Source organism: Pseudophryne corroboree (assembly GCF_028390025.1).
Source record: "Pseudophryne corroboree isolate aPseCor3 chromosome 2 unlocalized genomic scaffold, aPseCor3.hap2 SUPER_2_unloc_2, whole genome shotgun sequence".
Taxonomy (NCBI): Eukaryota; Metazoa; Chordata; class Amphibia; order Anura; family Myobatrachidae; genus Pseudophryne; species Pseudophryne corroboree.
In genome coordinates this window covers 79,542-98,941 of record NW_026967489.1, presented here as the reverse complement: position 1 = coordinate 98,941, position 19,400 = coordinate 79,542, and the positions used below count along the sequence as shown (strand labels likewise).

Sequence of the window (19,400 nt, the reverse complement as noted above, 5' to 3'; positions counted from 1 at the left end):
TGCAGGGTGTGGCACCCCAAAACACCAGAATGAGCCAGAAAGCACAGTGTGACATACCAGTGTAAAAAACTATAGTGTTAATAAATTAGTATTTAGGAAGCCGAAGCTATAGAGGGGGTGATACAAACATGAAATGTAATTAAAATAGAGAAATAGTGTTAGAAAATTAATAAGTGAAAAGTGTTAATAGAATGTAAAGGTATGCCACACTAAAGCCATCCAGCTCAGCCAGTCCAGAGGCACCACACCTCACACCTCCATTACCCCAATCTGGGTCTAATATTAACCAGCAAGGAGTCACATGATAATGGCTCCTTACTAAAATATGTCTAAGCTAAGAGCTACTTACCTTGGAGCAACCCCATAATGCTCCATGTGGCATGTCAGGGCCTGCACATCCTCCTAATGCAGAAACCTCTCTGCCTCTCACAACAGACATATAGATTGGTAAATGCTCAATTAGCTTAGTGATATCATTCAGTTAGCGCTATATCTAGGTGCAGGGTGTGGCACCCCAAAACACCAGAATGAGCCAGAAAGCACAGTGTGACATACCAGTGTAAAAAACTATAGTGTTAATAAATTAGTATTTAGGAAGCCGAAGCTATAGAGGGGGTGATACAAACATGAAATGTAATTAAAATAGAGAAATAGTGTTAGAAAATTAATAAGTGAAAAGTGTTAATAGAATGTAAAGGTATGCCACACTAAAGCCATCCAGCTCAGCCAGTCCAGAGGCACCACACCTCACACCTCCATTACCCCAATCTGGGTCTAATATTAACCAGCAAGGAGTCACATGATAATGGCTCCTTACTAAAATATGTCTAAGCTAAGAGCTACTTACCTTGGAGCAACCCCATAATGCTCCATGTGGCATGTCAGGGCCTGCACATCCTCCTAATGCAGAAACCTCTCTGCCTCTCACAACAGACATATAGATTGGTAAATGCTCAATTAGCTTAGTGATATCATTCAGTTAGCGCTATATCTAGGTGCAGGGTGTGGCACCCCAAAACACCAGAATGAGCCAGAAAGCACAGTGTGACATACCAGTGTAAAAAACTATAGTGTTAATAAATTAGTATTTAGGAAGCCGAAGCTATAGAGGGGGTGATACAAACATGAAATGTAATTAAAATAGAGAAATAGTGTTAGAAAATTAATAAGTGAAAAGTGTTAATAGAATGTAAAGGTATGCCACACTAAAGCCATCCAGCTCAGCCAGTCCAGAGGCACCACACCTCACACCTCCATTACCCCAATCTGGGTCTAATATTAACCAGCAAGGAGTCACATGATAATGGCTCCTTACTAAAATATGTCTAAGCTAAGAGCTACTTACCTTGGAGCAACCCCATAATGCTCCATGTGGCATGTCAGGGCCTGCACATCCTCCTAATGCAGAAACCTCTCTGCCTCTCACAACAGACATATAGATTGGTAAATGCTCAATTAGCTTAGTGATATCATTCAATGATATCACTAAGCTAATTGAGCATTTACCAATCTATATGTCTGTTGTGAGAGGCAGAGAGGTTTCTGCATTAGGAGGATGTGCAGGCCCTGACATGCCACATGGAGCATTATGGGGTTGCTCCAAGGTAAGTAGCTCTTAGCTTAGACATATTTTAGTAAGGAGCCATTATCATGTGACTCCTTGCTGGTTAATATTAGACCCAGATTGGGGTAATGGAGGTGTGAGGTGTGGTGCCTCTGGACTGGCTGAGCTGGATGGCTTTAGTGTGGCATACCTTTACATTCTATTAACACTTTTCACTTATTAATTTTCTAACACTATTTCTCTATTTTAATTCCATTTCATGTTTGTATCACCCCCTCTATAGCTTCGGCTTCCTAAATACTAATTTATTAACACTATAGTTTTTTACACTGGTATGTCACACTGTGCTTTCTGGCTCATTCTGGTGTTTTGGGGTGCCACACCCTGCACCTAGATATAGCGCTAACTGAATGATATCACTAAGCTAATTGAGCATTTACCAATCTATATGTCTGTTGTGAGAGGCAGAGAGGTTTCTGCATTAGGAGGATGTGCAGGCCCTGACATGCCACATGGAGCATTATGGGGTTGCTCCAAGGTAAGTAGCTCTTAGCTTAGACATATTTTAGTAAGGAGCCATTATCATGTGACTCCTTGCTGGTTAATATTAGACCCAGATTGGGGTAATGGAGGTGTGAGGTGTGGTGCCTCTGGACTGGCTGAGCTGGATGGCTTTAGTGTGGCATACCTTTACATTCTATTAACACTTTTCACTTATTAATTTTCTAACACTATTTCTCTATTTTAATTACATTTCATGTTTGTATCACCCCCTCTATAGCTTCGGCTTCCTAAATACTAATTTATTAACACTATAGTTTTTTACACTGGTATGTCACACTGTGCTTTCTGGCTCATTCTGGTGTTTTGGGGTGCCACACCCTGCACCTAGATATAGCGCTAACTGAATGATATCACTAAGCTAATTGAGCATTTACCAATCTATATGTCTGTTGTGAGAGGCAGAGAGGTTTCTGCATTAGGAGGATGTGCAGGCCCTGACATGCCACATGGAGCATTATGGGGTTGCTCCAAGGTAAGTAGCTCTTAGCTTAGACATATTTTAGTAAGGAGCCATTATCATGTGACTCCTTGCTGGTTAATATTAGACCCAGATTGGGGTAATGGAGGTGTGAGGTGTGGTGCCTCTGGACTGGCTGAGCTGGATGGCTTTAGTGTGGCATACCTTTACATTCTATTAACACTTTTCACTTATTAATTTTCTAACACTATTTCTCTATTTTAATTACATTTCATGTTTGTATCACCCCCTCTATAGCTTCGGCTTCCTAAATACTAATTTATTAACACTATAGTTTTTTACACTGGTATGTCACACTGTGCTTTCTGGCTCATTCTGGTGTTTTGGGGTGCCACACCCTGCACCTAGATATAGCGCTAACTGAATGATATCACTAAGCTAATTGAGCATTTACCAATCTATATGTCTGTTGTGAGAGGCAGAGAGGTTTCTGCATTAGGAGGATGTGCAGGCCCTGACATGCCACATGGAGCATTATGGGGTTGCTCCAAGGTAAGTAGCTCTTAGCTTAGACATATTTTAGTAAGGAGCCATTATCATGTGACTCCTTGCTGGTTAATATTAGACCCAGATTGGGGTAATGGAGGTGTGAGGTGTGGTGCCTCTGGACTGGCTGAGCTGGATGGCTTTAGTGTGGCATACCTTTACATTCTATTAACACTTTTCACTTATTCATTTTCTAACACTATTTCTCTATTTTAATTACATTTCATGTTTGTATCACCCCCTCTATAGCTTCGGCTTCCTAAATACTAATTTATTAACACTATAGTTTTTTACACTGGTATGTCACACTGTGCTTTCTGGCTCATTCTGGTGTTTTGGGGTGCCACACCCTGCACCTAGATATAGCGCTAACTGAATGATATCACTAAGCTAATTGAGCATTTACCAATCTATATGTCTGTTGTGAGAGGCAGAGAGGTTTCTGCATTAGGAGGATGTGCAGGCCCTGACATGCCACATGGAGCATTATGGGGTTGCTCCAAGGTAAGTAGCTCTTAGCTTAGACATATTTTAGTAAGGAGCCATTATCATGTGACTCCTTGCTGGTTAATATTAGACCCAGATTGGGGTAATGGAGGTGTGAGGTGTGGTGCCTCTGGACTGGCTGAGCTGGATGGCTTTAGTGTGGCATACCTTTACATTCTATTAACACTTTTCACTTATTAATTTTCTAACACTATTTCTCTATTTTAATTACATTTCATGTTTGTATCACCCCCTCTATAGCTTCGGCTTCCTAAATACTAATTTATTAACACTATAGTTTTTTACACTGGTATGTCACACTGTGCTTTCTGGCTCATTCTGGTGTTTTGGGGTGCCACACCCTGCACCTAGATATAGCGCTAACTGAATGATATCACTAAGCTAATTGAGCATTTACCAATCTATATGTCTGTTGTGAGAGGCAGAGAGGTTTCTGCATTAGGAGGATGTGCAGGCCCTGACATGCCACATGGAGCATTATGGGGTTGCTCCAAGGTAAGTAGCTCTTAGCTTAGACATATTTTAGTAAGGAGCCATTATCATGTGACTCCTTGCTGGTTAATATTAGACCCAGATTGGGGTAATGGAGGTGTGAGGTGTGGTGCCTCTGGACTGGCTGAGCTGGATGGCTTTAGTGTGGCATACCTTTACATTCTATTAACACTTTTCACTTATTAATTTTCTAACACTATTTCTCTATTTTAATTACATTTCATGTTTGTATCACCCCCTCTATAGCTTCGGCTTCCTAAATACTAATTTATTAACACTATAGTTTTTTACACTGGTATGTCACACTGTGCTTTCTGGCTCATTCTGGTGTTTTGGGGTGCCACACCCTGCACCTAGATATAGCGCTAACTGAATGATATCACTAAGCTAATTGAGCATTTACCAATCTATATGTCTGTTGTGAGAGGCAGAGAGGTTTCTGCATTAGGAGGATGTGCAGGCCCTGACATGCCACATGGAGCATTATGGGGTTGCTCCAAGGTAAGTAGCTCTTAGCTTAGACATATTTTAGTAAGGAGCCATTATCATGTGACTCCTTGCTGGTTAATATTAGACCCAGATTGGGGTAATGGAGGTGTGAGGTGTGGTGCCTCTGGACTGGCTGAGCTGGATGGCTTTAGTGTGGCATACCTTTACATTCTATTAACACTTTTCACTTATTAATTTTCTAACACTATTTCTCTATTTTAATTACATTTCATGTTTGTATCACCCCCTCTATAGCTTCGGCTTCCTAAATACTAATTTATTAACACTATAGTTTTTTACACTGGTATGTCACACTGTGCTTTCTGGCTCATTCTGGTGTTTTGGGGTGCCACACCCTGCACCTAGATATAGCGCTAACTGAATGATATCACTAAGCTAATTGAGCATTTACCAATCTATATGTCTGTTGTGAGAGGCAGAGAGGTTTCTGCATTAGGAGGATGTGCAGGCCCTGACATGCCACATGGAGCATTATGGGGTTGCTCCAAGGTAAGTAGCTCTTAGCTTAGACATATTTTAGTAAGGAGCCATTATCATGTGACTCCTTGCTGGTTAATATTAGACCCAGATTGGGGTAATGGAGGTGTGAGGTGTGGTGCCTCTGGACTGGCTGAGCTGGATGGCTTTAGTGTGGCATACCTTTACATTCTATTAACACTTTTCACTTATTAATTTTCTAACACTATTTCTCTATTTTAATTACATTTCATGTTTGTATCACCCCCTCTATAGCTTCGGCTTCCTAAATACTAATTTATTAACACTATAGTTTTTTACACTGGTATGTCACACTGTGCTTTCTGGCTCATTCTGGTGTTTTGGGGTGCCACACCCTGCACCTAGATATAGCGCTAACTGAATGATATCACTAAGCTAATTGAGCATTTACCAATCTATATGTCTGTTGTGAGAGGCAGAGAGGTTTCTGCATTAGGAGGATGTGCAGGCCCTGACATGCCACATGGAGCATTATGGGGTTGCTCCAAGGTAAGTAGCTCTTAGCTTAGACATATTTTAGTAAGGAGCCATTATCATGTGACTCCTTGCTGGTTAATATTAGACCCAGATTGGGGTAATGGAGGTGTGAGGTGTGGTGCCTCTGGACTGGCTGAGCTGGATGGCTTTAGTGTGGCATACCTTTACATTCTATTAACACTTTTCACTTATTAATTTTCTAACACTATTTCTCTATTTTAATTACATTTCATGTTTGTATCACCCCCTCTATAGCTTCGGCTTCCTAAATACTAATTTATTAACACTATAGTTTTTTACACTGGTATGTCACACTGTGCTTTCTGGCTCATTCTGGTGTTTTGGGGTGCCACACCCTGCACCTAGATATAGCGCTAACTGAATGATATCACTAAGCTAATTGAGCATTTACCAATCTATATGTCTGTTGTGAGAGGCAGAGAGGTTTCTGCATTAGGAGGATGTGCAGGCCCTGACATGCCACATGGAGCATTATGGGGTTGCTCCAAGGTAAGTAGCTCTTAGCTTAGACATATTTTAGTAAGGAGCCATTATCATGTGACTCCTTGCTGGTTAATATTAGACCCAGATTGGGGTAATGGAGGTGTGAGGTGTGGTGCCTCTGGACTGGCTGAGCTGGATGGCTTTAGTGTGGCATACCTTTACATTCTATTAACACTTTTCACTTATTCATTTTCTAACACTATTTCTCTATTTTAATTACATTTCATGTTTGTATCACCCCCTCTATAGCTTCGGCTTCCTAAATACTAATTTATTAACACTATAGTTTTTTACACTGGTATGTCACACTGTGCTTTCTGGCTCATTCTGGTGTTTTGGGGTGCCACACCCTGCACCTAGATATAGCGCTAGGGACCCCAAATATACAGAGAGGCCTTGATGCGGCTTTGGGGCTTAACCACACATTTGCGCAAATATGTGTAACGAAGATCTCTGAATTCTATTATTATGTGGGATTTATATCTGGTTACTGTTATCCATTCAGTGTGCTGGGGAAACAATTGCTTTTTTTCTTGCTCAGAAATACCCCTTCCTTTCGAGCACCTGAATGATATCACTAAGCTAATTGAGCATTTACCAATCTATATGTCTGTTGTGAGAGGCAGAGAGGTTTCTGCATTAGGAGGATGTGCAGGCCCTGACATGCCACATGGAGCATTATGGGGTTGCTCCAAGGTAAGTAGCTCTTAGCTTAGACATATTTTAGTAAGGAGCCATTATCATGTGACTCCTTGCTGGTTAATATTAGACCCAGATTGGGGTAATGGAGGTGTGAGGTGTGGTGCCTCTGGACTGGCTGAGCTGGATGGCTTTAGTGTGGCATACCTTTACATTCTATTAACACTTTTCACTTATTAATTTTCTAACACTATTTCTCTATTTTAATTACATTTCATGTTTGTATCACCCCCTCTATAGCTTCGGCTTCCTAAATACTAATTTATTAACACTATAGTTTTTTACACTGGTATGTCACACTGTGCTTTCTGGCTCATTCTGGTGTTTTGGGGTGCCACACCCTGCACCTAGATATAGCGCTAACTGAATGATATCACTAAGCTAATTGAGCATTTACCAATCTATATGTCTGTTGTGAGAGGCAGAGAGGTTTCTGCATTAGGAGGATGTGCAGGCCCTGACATGCCACATGGAGCATTATGGGGTTGCTCCAAGGTAAGTAGCTCTTAGCTTAGACATATTTTAGTAAGGAGCCATTATCATGTGACTCCTTGCTGGTTAATATTAGACCCAGATTGGGGTAATGGAGGTGTGAGGTGTGGTGCCTCTGGACTGGCTGAGCTGGATGGCTTTAGTGTGGCATACCTTTACATTCTATTAACACTTTTCACTTATTAATTTTCTAACACTATTTCTCTATTTTAATTACATTTCATGCTTGTATCACCCCCTCTATAGCTTCGGCTTCCTAAATACTAATTTATTAACACTATAGTTTTTTACACTGGTATGTCACACTGTGCTTTCTGGCTCATTCTGGTGTTTTGGGGTGCCACACCCTGCACCTAGATATAGCGCTAGGGACCCCAAATATACAGAGAGGCCTTGATGCGGCTTTGGGGCTTAACCACACATTTGCGCAAATATGTGTAACGAAGATCTCTGAATTCTATTATTATGTGGGATTTATATCTGGTTACTGTTATCCATTCAGTGTGCTGGGGAAACAATTGCTTTTTTTCTTGCTCAGAAATACCCCTTCCTTTCGAGCACCTGAATGATATCACTAAGCTAATTGAGCATTTACCAATCTATATGTCTGTTGTGAGAGGCAGAGAGGTTTCTGCATTAGGAGGATGTGCAGGCCCTGACATGCCACATGGAGCATTATGGGGTTGCTCCAAGGTAAGTAGCTCTTAGCTTAGACATATTTTAGTAAGGAGCCATTATCATGTGACTCCTGCTGGTTAATATTAGACCCAGATTGGGGTAATGGAGGTGTGAGGTGTGGTGCCTCTGGACTGGCTGAGCTGGATGGCTTTAGTGTGGCATACCTTTACATTCTATTAACACTTTTCACTTATTAATTTTCTAACACTATTTCTCTATTTTAATTACATTTCATGTTTGTATCACCCCCTCTATAGCTTCGGCTTCCTAAATACTAATTTATTAACACTATAGTTTTTTACACTGGTATGTCACACTGTGCTTTCTGGCTCATTCTGGTGTTTTGGGGTGCCACACCCTGCACCTAGATATAGCGCTAACTGAATGATATCACTAAGCTAATTGAGCATTTACCAATCTATATGTCTGTTGTGAGAGGCAGAGAGGTTTCTGCATTAGGAGGATGTGCAGGCCCTGACATGCCACATGGAGCATTATGGGGTTGCTCCAAGGTAAGTAGCTCTTAGCTTAGACATATTTTAGTAAGGAGCCATTATCATGTGACTCCTTGCTGGTTAATATTAGACCCAGATTGGGGTAATGGAGGTGTGAGGTGTGGTGCCTCTGGACTGGCTGAGCTGGATGGCTTTAGTGTGGCATACCTTTACATTCTATTAACACTTTTCACTTATTAATTTTCTAACACTATTTCTCTATTTTAATTACATTTCATGTTTGTATCACCCCCTCTATAGCTTCGGCTTCCTAAATACTAATTTATTAACACTATAGTTTTTTACACTGGTATGTCACACTGTGCTTTCTGGCTCATTCTGGTGTTTTGGGGTGCCACACCCTGCACCTAGATATAGCGCTAGGGACCCCAAATATACAGAGAGGCCTTGATGCGGCTTTGGGGCTTAACCACACATTTGCGCAAATATGTGTAACGAAGATCTCTGAATTCTATTATTATGTGGGATTTATATCTGGTTACTGTTATCCATTCAGTGTGCTGGGGAAACAATTGCTTTTTTTCTTGCTCAGAAATACCCCTTCCTTTCGAGCACCTGAATGATATCACTAAGCTAATTGAGCATTTACCAATCTATATGTCTGTTGTGAGAGGCAGAGAGGTTTCTGCATTAGGAGGATGTGCAGGCCCTGACATGCCACATGGAGCATTATGGGGTTGCTCCAAGGTAAGTAGCTCTTAGCTTAGACATATTTTAGTAAGGAGCCATTATCATGTGACTCCTTGCTGGTTAATATTAGACCCAGATTGGGGTAATGGAGGTGTGAGGTGTGGTGCCTCTGGACTGGCTGAGCTGGATGGCTTTAGTGTGGCATACCTTTACATTCTATTAACACTTTTCACTTATTAATTTTCTAACACTATTTCTCTATTTTAATTACATTTCATGTTTGTATCACCCCCTCTATAGCTTCGGCTTCCTAAATACTAATTTATTAACACTATAGTTTTTTACACTGGTATGTCACACTGTGCTTTCTGGCTCATTCTGGTGTTTTGGGGTGCCACACCCTGCACCTAGATATAGCGCTAGGGACCCCAAATATACAGAGAGGCCTTGATGCGGCTTTGGGGCTTAACCACACATTTGCGCAAATATGTGTAACGAAGATCTCTGAATTCTATTATTATGTGGGATTTATATCTGGTTACTGTTATCCATTCAGTGTGCTGGGGAAACAATTGCTTTTTTTCTTGCTCAGAAATACCCCTTCCTTTCGAGCACCTGAATGATATCACTAAGCTAATTGAGCATTTACCAATCTATAGGTCTCCTGAAAGACAAGACTTGTAAAGGTGCTGATGAATTGGTGGAAAGTAGCAAAATCTCACTGTGAGCGATGTTGTGGTGCTAGAGGCACTGAAATGCTAGAGGTACTGAGGTGTTTGAAGGCGCTGAGGCGCTTAGAGACGCTGAGGTGCTTGGAGGTACAGAGGTGCTGAGGCACGGAAGTGCTGGAGGCACGGAGATGCTGAGGCACGGGGGTGCTGGAAGCACGGAGGTGCTGGAGGCACGGAGATGCTGAGGCACGGAGATGCTGGAGGCACGGAAGTGCTGGAGTCACGGAGGTGCTGAGGCACGGATATGCTGAAGCATGGAGATGCTGGAGGCACGGAAGTGCTGGAGGCACGGAGGTGCTGAGGCACGGAGATGCTGGAGGCACGGAAGTGCTTAGGCACGGAGATGCTGGAGGCACGGAAGTGCTTAGGCACGGAGATGCTGGAGGTGCTGGAGGCATGGAGATGCTGGAGGCACGGAGGTGCTGGAGATCACAAGTACAGTGGTAGTAGCGATGATACTCAGGCGCCGGAGCTCCGCCGGCATCTGAAATTGTACTTCCCGCCAGCACCTGATTGGAGGAGCGCTGATGACGTCACCCGTCCCCAGTGAACGTCGGGCGCACACGCGACGTCCACACTACGGACGCTGGACGGAGTGCCGAGAGGCAGAGGCCGCCAGCGAAGACGACCGCCCGGACAGCCAGCACCCACGGAGGGACAAGCCCGGCAGCCGCGGCGGCGGTATGACAGTACCCCCTCCTCTAGGAGTGGCCCCTGGACACTTTCCTGGTTTTGTAGGATGTCTAGAATGGAAAATCCAGATTAGTCGAGGAGCCGAGACCTCAGAAGCCTTTATCCAACTTCTCTCCTCAGGACCGTACCCTTTCCATTCCACCAGATATTGCAGATTCTTATGAAGGTAACGAGAGTCCAGAATTGTTTTGATCTCGAAGTCTGTTCCTGTTTCAGCTTCCACTGAGGTGGGGCTAGAGGACTTTGAATGGAAACGATTAAGGATGAGAGGACGAAGAAGAGAAACATGGAAGGCATTTGGAATACGTAGGTGAGAAGGTAAACCCAACTTACAGACCACAGGATTCAGGACTTGTAGCACAGGGTAAGGACCAATGAATCTTGGAGCAAACTTCATAGTGGGCACCTTTAACCGGAGATTACGTGTGGACAGCCATACCCTATCACCAACCTTGTATTGAGGAGCGGCACGTTGTTTCCTATTGGCGAAGAACTTGTATCGGACAGAAACCTTTTTAAGACTAGCATGAATCCTACACCAAATTTGTCTGAAGTGTAGTAGAGTGGACGTTACAGCTGGAACCTCTTCTGTCGGAAGACTTGGTAATTTTGGAACTCGTGGATGGAACCCATAGTTGACTAAGAACGGAGACTCACCAGTGGAAGAGTGAAATGAATGGTTATGGGCAAACTCCGCCCAAGGTAACAACTCCACCCAGTTGTCCTGTGAAGGGGAGAGATAAAGGCGAAGGAAAGTTTCTAGATCTTGATTGACTCGTTCCGTTTGTCCATTCGTCTGGGGATGATAGGCAGATGAAAACTTAAATTTAATCTGTAAGGCCGAGCAGAGAGCTTTCCAAAACCTTGTGGTGAACTGTACCCCTCGATTAGAGACTATTTCCTGAGGCAACCCATGCAACCGAAAATGTTCGCGGATGAATAGTAGAGCTAGTTTAGGAGCTGTCGGCAGACCAGTCAATGGAACGAAGTGCGCCATCTTCGAGAAACGGTCGACACCAGACGGTGTTGCAACCTTTGGAACAGGGCAAGTCAGTGATGAAGTCCATGGAAATGTGAGTCCAGGCTTTCACAGGAATGGGCAGAGGACGAAGCAACCCAGCAGGAGGTAGGCGAGGAGATTTATGTTGTGTACACTGTGGACAAGAATTAACGTAATCCTGTACATCCTTCCTCATGGTGTCCCACCAGTAAGATCTTTGCAGAAACTTGTACATCTTCTGGGCGCCGGGATGACTGGAAAACTTGGAGATATGGGCTCACTGTAGTATTCTCGTCCGGAATCTAGCTGGTACGGACATTCTTCCAGGAGGAGGAGCTGGAGTAGTTGAAGCAGCGGAGACAGAAAAATTGGATTTAGAATTAAACTCCGCTCGAAAGAATCATTCTCGTCTGTGGAAATTTGTGAACGGGACAGTGCATCCGCTTTAGTATTGAGAGTCCCGGCCCGGTACTTGATAACAAAAGAAAATCGAGTAAAGAAAAGTGCCCATCTCGCTTAGCAAGGATTCCAGCATTGTGCGGATTTGATATATAACAAATTTTTGTGATCCGTGTAAATGGTAATCACATGTTTGGCCCCTTCTAAGAGATATCTCCACTCTTCCAAGGCAGATTAAATTGCCAAAAGTTCCTGGTCACCAATAGTGTAATTTCGTTCGGCCGGATAGAATTTACGAGAGTGGAAGCCACACGGATGTAATTTCTTATCCGAGGAGTACTGAGAGAGAACAGCCCCAACTCCGACTGAAGATGTGTCCACTTCTAGGAAGAAAGGTTCATCGAAATTAGGTTGTTGGAGAACTGGAGCGGACATGAAAGCTGACTTCAAGTGTGAAAAAGCCGCAATGGCTTCGGAAGGCCACAAACTCGGATTAGAGCCCTTTCTCATCAAGGCAGTAATGGGCGCAACAATGGTGGAGAAACCCCTAAAGAACTTCCTGTAGTAATTCGCAAAGCCCAGGAATCTTTGTATTGCTTTTAAAGAGAGAGGCTGAGTCCAGTCACGAATGGCAGAGAGCTTCTCCGGATCCATGCGAAGCTCCGTCCCCGAGATGATGTAACCGAGGAACGGAATTGATGTTACTTCGAAGGTACATTTGGAGAATTTAGCATAGAGATTATTCTCTCGTAAACGGTGGAGCACTTCTTTGACTTGAGTCCTGTGTTCAACAAGATCTTTGGAAAAAATCAGTATGTCGTCCAAATATACCACAACACTTTGATATAACATGTCTCGGAAGATTTCGTTGACGAATCCCTGGAAGACAGCAGGAGCATTACTAAGGCCGAACGGCATCACCAGGTATTCGTAATGCCCATCCCGGGTATTGAAGGCAGTCTTCCATTCATCCCCTTCTCGGATGCGTATAAGATTATAAGCTCCCCTCAAGTCGAGTTTGGAGAAAACGCAGGCGCCACGAACCCTATCAAATAACTCTGTGATTAGTGGCAGAGGGTATTTATTCCTGATGGTGATATTGTTTAGGCCGCGGTAGTCGATACATGGTCTCAACCCCCCGCCCTCCTTCTTCACGAAAAAGAAGCCCGCTCCAGCAGGGGAGGAAGAGGGGCGAATTAATCGCTTGAGCAGATTGGACTTAATATAGTCCGACATAGCTTGAGTCTCGGGAAGTGACAGAGGATATGTGTGGCCACGGGGTGGCATCTTCCCTGGGATAAGGTCTATAGGGCAGTCCCAAGGCCTATGAGGTGGTAACTGATCAGCCGCCTGTTCTGAAAACACATCCTTGAACCCTTGATACGCCTCCGGAATATGCTCTTCATCCGACTTAGAAGAGACATGGAGCGGACAAATGGGAGTGAGACAGTTAGCGTGACAAAAAGAACTCCAAGACAGAATTTGAGAAGACTTCCAGTCAATGTGGGGATTATGAATTTTGAGCCAAGGCATTCCGAGGACCAGATCGTGATGCATTTCCGGAATCACCAAGAGTTCCAGACATTCTTGATGTAGAGCCCCGACCTGCAGCTTAACTGGCTCTGTGCGCCACATTATGGCCCTCATTCCGAGTTGATCGGTCGCAAGGCGAATTTAGCAGAGTTACACACGCTAAGCCTACGCCTACTGGGAGTGTATCTTAGCATCTTAAAATTGCGACCGAAGTATTCGCAATATTGCGATCACAAACTACTTTGCAGTTTTAGAGTAGCTCCACACTTACTCTGCCTGTGCGATCAGTTCAGTGCTTGTCGTTCCAGGTTTGACGTCACAAACACACCCAGCGTTCGCTCAGACACTCCCCCGTTTCTCCGGCCACTCCTGCATTTTTTCCGGAAACGGTAGCATTTTTATCCACACGCCCCTAAAACGCCGTGTTTCCGCCCAGTAACACCCATTTCCTGTCAATCACACTACGATCGCCGGAGCGATGAAAAAGCTGTGAGTAAAAATACTATCTTCATTGTTAAATTACTTGGCGCAGTCGCAGTGCGAATATTGCGCATGCGTACTAAGCGGATTTTCATTGCGATGCGATGAAAAAGAACGAGCGAACGACTCGGAATGAGGGCCTATGAGACCCTTGGAAATTCTAGTACCGTTGATAGCCATCAACGAAATAGGCCGCTCAATAGGCCGTACCTTAAAATCCATGCATTGGACACAGGATAAAGAAACGAAGTTCCTCGCAGCTCCGGAATCCAACAAGGCTTCACAAGACTTGGAGATTGAATTGGTGATTAAAGACACAGGAAGCAAACAGTCCAAAATAGGAGGAGATTTAGTCGTGACCCCCAACTTGACTCCTCCGGAACAAGCTAGGCCTGGCCGTTTCCTGGACAGGATTTACAAGACTTAAGGAAATGATCTGCGGCTCCACAGTAAAGGCAACGTTTACCCTCACGACAATGCTGTCGTTCCTCCGGAGACAGTCGGGATCGGTTAATTTGCATGGGTTTGTCCGAGCTGGGCCCAGCCGCCGGTCTAGGAGTAGGATGCCGGAACCTGGAACGATCTGAACAGCTACATTCTCCTCCACGCTCCTGCATCCGAAGATCCACCTTGACGAAAAGGGAGATCAACTCTTCTAATGGATCTGGCAGATCCCTAGTGACCAACTCATCTTTCAGACGGTCGGAGAGACCGTTCCAGAAGGCATACCTCAGAGCGTCATTATTCCAGCGAATTTCAGAGGCAATGGTCTGGAAATGAACCACGTACTGACCCACGGAACGGGAGCCCTGACGAACACGGAGCAAGTCCGAAGAAGCAGTGGTCATCCTGCCGGGCTCGTCGAAGATTCTTCGAAAGTACGTGATGAAGTTGGTGTAGTTGGAAACCACGGAATCAGATCGTTCCCATAACAGAGACACCCAATCCAATGCTGACCCTTCAAGCAGGGAAATGATATACGCTACCTTAGAGCAATCCGTAGGGAAGTTATGAGAGAGCAGCTCGAAGTGCACCTCGCACTGATTTAGAAAACCACGGCAATTCCTTGGATTCCCATTATAGCGGGAAGGAGTAGGAAGCTGAAGACGTGACCTGGTACCAGCCGGAGGTTGGACGTTACTGGAAACGGCCACTGGAGCAGTTACGGGAACTGAAACCGGAATTACGGAAGCTAAGGATGCTTGAATTTGGTCCAATCGGCCGGACAATTCCTGGAGATATTGCATCACCTGGCCCTGTGTCGCCTCTTGAGTCTGAACTCGGGAAGCCAAACTTTGGATGGTGCTCGACTCCGTGTTCCGATCCCCCGGGTCCATGTGGCCTGAGTATTCTATCACTGACCTGGTTTGGAAGTGTTGTGGACTCGGGGTTTCTTCCGGTGACCGGGAAGAGGAACCACTACTAGGTCGCAGTAGAGATGGCCGGATGTAGGTCTTCCTCATGCAGGATTAGCGTACGTGAACTTAATGAGGAGACCGCACCGGTTGTAATAAATGGATAGTGAAATAATAAGATAGTTATCTCCCAAAAGAAGCCAACTTATTAATATGCAGGAAAGTCCTGTATTTGAAGTATCCCACACATGTTAGCAAAACAAAGTTGCCTATTTTATGTGCTGTGGGTTTACTGTTGGCGGTGCTCCCCTAGAGCCTGAATATTATACATTAATATCAAGAGAAGAAACAGATGACTCTGTTTGGGAAGCACTCTTACTCAGGAAGATAGATATATTGTACCTCAGTACACTGAAAAGATAGAATAAATCAAATTAAATTCCGTGTTTTTTAGAGTTAGCGAAGTTCCTTCTGAGAATGGATAATAGCTATGCGAATTTATATGGAATATAAACTTATCCTATTGTTAAATACTGGATAAATAATAATAGTAGTGAACTGATGTTTGCTGTATATTAATTATATGCTGAGGAAGAGTCCTCCCTTCATTCATTAATGACTGGGAAAACTTTATATATGAACCCTCATTCAGTCTGCATGTATCACATTGGAAAAAGTGGTAGACGCAGGGAATTAAATCATTGGTTCATTCCGATTCCAAAAAAGCTTTTCCCCATTCTTTGTGGGTGATCACAATTAAGTGCCCTCGAGGGTTGGTATGTGTCTATATGGACAGATTATCTTGCAGCACCAAGATGTTCCCAGGTAGTCTCCTATCCTGGTACTGGTCCGGCCTTCCAATGCTTGGCTTCCAAGTTCGGAAGGATTTGGGCTTATCCAAAGGAGTATGGCCGCAAGATAGTCCTTATGACATCCCTCCACCTATTGGGCTTGTCTTAATAGGATACTGGTGAATGATGTTCCTCATATATGGAGGAGGACTCAATACTTCAGTATTCGGAGCTAGCCCAAAAATTGGTGGTACTTTCTGTATGTTTAGGGCAGGTAGTGTTATAACAGATAAGACCAATTTGCTGTCACCGTTTCTCACCTCTGCTTTTCATCCATCATACCATTAGGCATAGGGTGGAGAATGAGAGAGTGAGACACAAGCATAAGGTCTGAAGGAAGAAGATCAGAGCAGTCTGGGTGCTGTGCCTACTTGTAAGATTCTGTTGCAATGCCTTGCAGAACCTATACTTTGGTAGGTCCACAACAGACAACACGCTCTTTGAGAAAATGTGCTGAGGATTGACAGTTTTAGTTAAGGCCGTGAGTCTATAGTGTATCTATATACTATGACATATAACTCTCATTAAACGTTATGAGCAGCCAATTTTCTGTCACCAAGTGCTGCACAGATTCAAATAACACCTGCATCTGTTTATGATTGTATCACACAGAGAAATACACTTTTGCAGACAGTCTAAATACCTCCATCTGATAATATGGTCAAATACTTTGTTTACCAGTAACGACAGTCAAACTGGCCATTCATGATCAGATACATCTATTACAAATCACAGCAATTAGAGTGGCCGTTCTTGGGAGTGGTAACTCACAGGTCCATTCTATTGTTGCCTAATATGATGTTATAGTTATACAAAATAAATGTGTCAAACTTGTGTCTGTGTCACTGATCTCTATAGACACTCAGTAATTAGACACTTCTATGGTCAGTTGTGTAGGCATACAAAGTGAAGACATATGGGTTTATCCCTCTCAGTATGTATGTCTCTATGTTAAGTATGCTATAAGGTATTTATAACACCCGTCAGCATATAACCACCTCCCGATTTCGGGTGGTGTGTGTGACTTATTAGATAAGAACCATGTATAATACTGGTATGATGCCCTTGTCACCTGGTTGTCTGGTATAGATCTAGCTGGGGTGATGACTTGTCCGCCTCCGTTCTCGCCGCTCAGCCGAGCGGGTTACAGCAAGCAGCCGGTTCACCCGATCACGTGTGCGCACCACGTGATCGGCGCTTCTCCTGACGTACGTTTCTTTCTCTTTATATAGTAATTAAGTTATAAGTTAACTAAAGTATATAGGAAAAGCATTGACAAGAGTAAGATAGGGAAAATTATCGGGCAAGGGATTTTTTGATATTGCATGCACTGCACTGTGCAAAGAACTATTATCATGGTGTAAATAATGATTGAATGTATACTTTCATATAAACATAACATATTTCTCAATTCATCTTAATTTAATAATTAAGCACTCTAATTGTCATTTATTATAATCCCCTTAGTGCTTAATATTAATTTTAATTTTCAATATCAAAAAATCCCTTGCCCGATAATTTTCCCTATCTTACTCTTGTCAATGCTTTTCCTATATACTTTAGTTAACTTATAACTTAATTACTATATAAAGAGAAAGAAACGAAGCTCACTCATAATTGATTCATTGATAAAAACTGTGGCAATGCCTGAATAATACGAGAGAGACTATTAGTGTACCAATCAAATCAATGACTGTTATAACTGTTTTAACTCAGGTCCTTCATTGGCTATCAACAAGAGTCAATCACTCAGTACAGCCAATTAGATTACGTAGCTCCCTATATCAAGGTAGCCATAGCTACGAGCAAATCACCCTGTGAACAAGCTTACGCGAAACGTACGTCAGGAGAAGCGCCGATCACGTGGTGCGCACACGTGATCGGGTGAACCGGCTGCTTGCTGTAACCCGCTCGGCTGAGCGGCGAGAACGGAGGCGGACAAGTCATCACCCCAGCTAGATCTATACCAAACAACCAGGTGACAAGGGCATCATACCAGTATTATACATGGTTCTTATCTAATAAGTCACACACACCACCCGAAATCGGGAGGTGGTTATATGCTGACGGGTGTTATAAATACCTTATAGCATACTTAACATAGAGACATACATACTGAGAGGGATAAACCCATATGTCTTCACTTTGTATGCCTACACAACTGACCATAGAAGTGTCTAATTACTGAGTGTCTATAGAGATCAGTGACACAGACACAAGTTTGACACATTTATTTTGTATAACTATAACATCATATTAGGCAACAATAGAATGGACCTGTGAGTTACCACTCCCAAGAACGGCCACTCTAATTGCCGTGATTTGTAATAGATGTATCTGATCATGAATGGCCAGTTTGACTGTCGTTACTGGTAAACAAAGTATTTGACCATATTATCAGATGGAGGTATTTAGACTGTCTGCAAAAGTGTATTTCTCTGTGTGATACAATCAGAAACAGATGCAGGTGTTATTTGAATCTGTGCAGCACTTGGTGACAGAAAATTGGCTGCTCATAACGTTTAATGAGAGTTATATGTCATAGTATATGGATACACTATAGACTCACGGCCTTAACTAAAACTGTCAATCCTCAGCACATTTTCTCAAAGAGCGTGTCGTCTGTTGTGGACCTACCAAAGTATAGGTTCTGCAAGGCATTGCAACAGAATCTTACAAGTAGACACAGCACCCAGACTGCTCTGATCTTCTTCCTTCAGACCTTATGCTTGTGTCTCACTCTCTCATTCTCCACCCTATGCCTAATGGTATGATGGATGAAAAGCAGAGGTGAGAAACGGTGACAGCAAATTGGTCTTATCTGTTATAACACTATCTGCCCTAAACATACAGAAAGTACCACCAATTTTTGGGCTAGCTCCGAATACTGAAGTATTGAGTCCTCCTCCATATATGAGGAACATCATTCACCAGTATCCTATTAAGACAAGCCCAATAGGTGGAGGGATGTCATAAGGACTATCTTGCGGCCATACTCCTTTGGATAAGCCCAAATCCTTCCGAACTTGGAAGCCAAGCATTGGAAGGCCGGACCAGTACCAGGATAGGAGACTACCTGGGAACATCTTGGTGCTGCAAGATAATCTATCCATATAGACACATACCAACCCTCGAGGGCACTTAATTGTGATCACCCACAAAGAATGGGGAAAAGCTTTTTTGGAATCGGAATGAACCAATGATTTAATTCCCTGCGTCTACCACTTTTTCCAATGTGATACATGCAGACTAAATGAGGGTTCA

At 43.4% G+C, this 19,400-nt stretch overlaps 1 protein-coding gene and 2 pseudogenes across 1 annotated transcript in view; 2 read left to right on the top strand and 1 right to left on the bottom strand.

Annotated features, from left to right (window-relative positions):
• The window catches only part of LOC134983044 (high affinity cGMP-specific 3',5'-cyclic phosphodiesterase 9A-like), a gene marked incomplete at its 3' end in the record, with an annotated part of 122,392 nt that overhangs the window by 41,376 nt on the left and 61,616 nt on the right, over nt 1–19,400 (top strand). The window lies entirely within an intron of this gene.
• LOC134983051 (5S ribosomal RNA) lies at nt 16,085–16,204 on the bottom strand (annotated as a pseudogene).
• Nucleotides 19,119–19,238, top strand: LOC134983050 (5S ribosomal RNA; annotated as a pseudogene).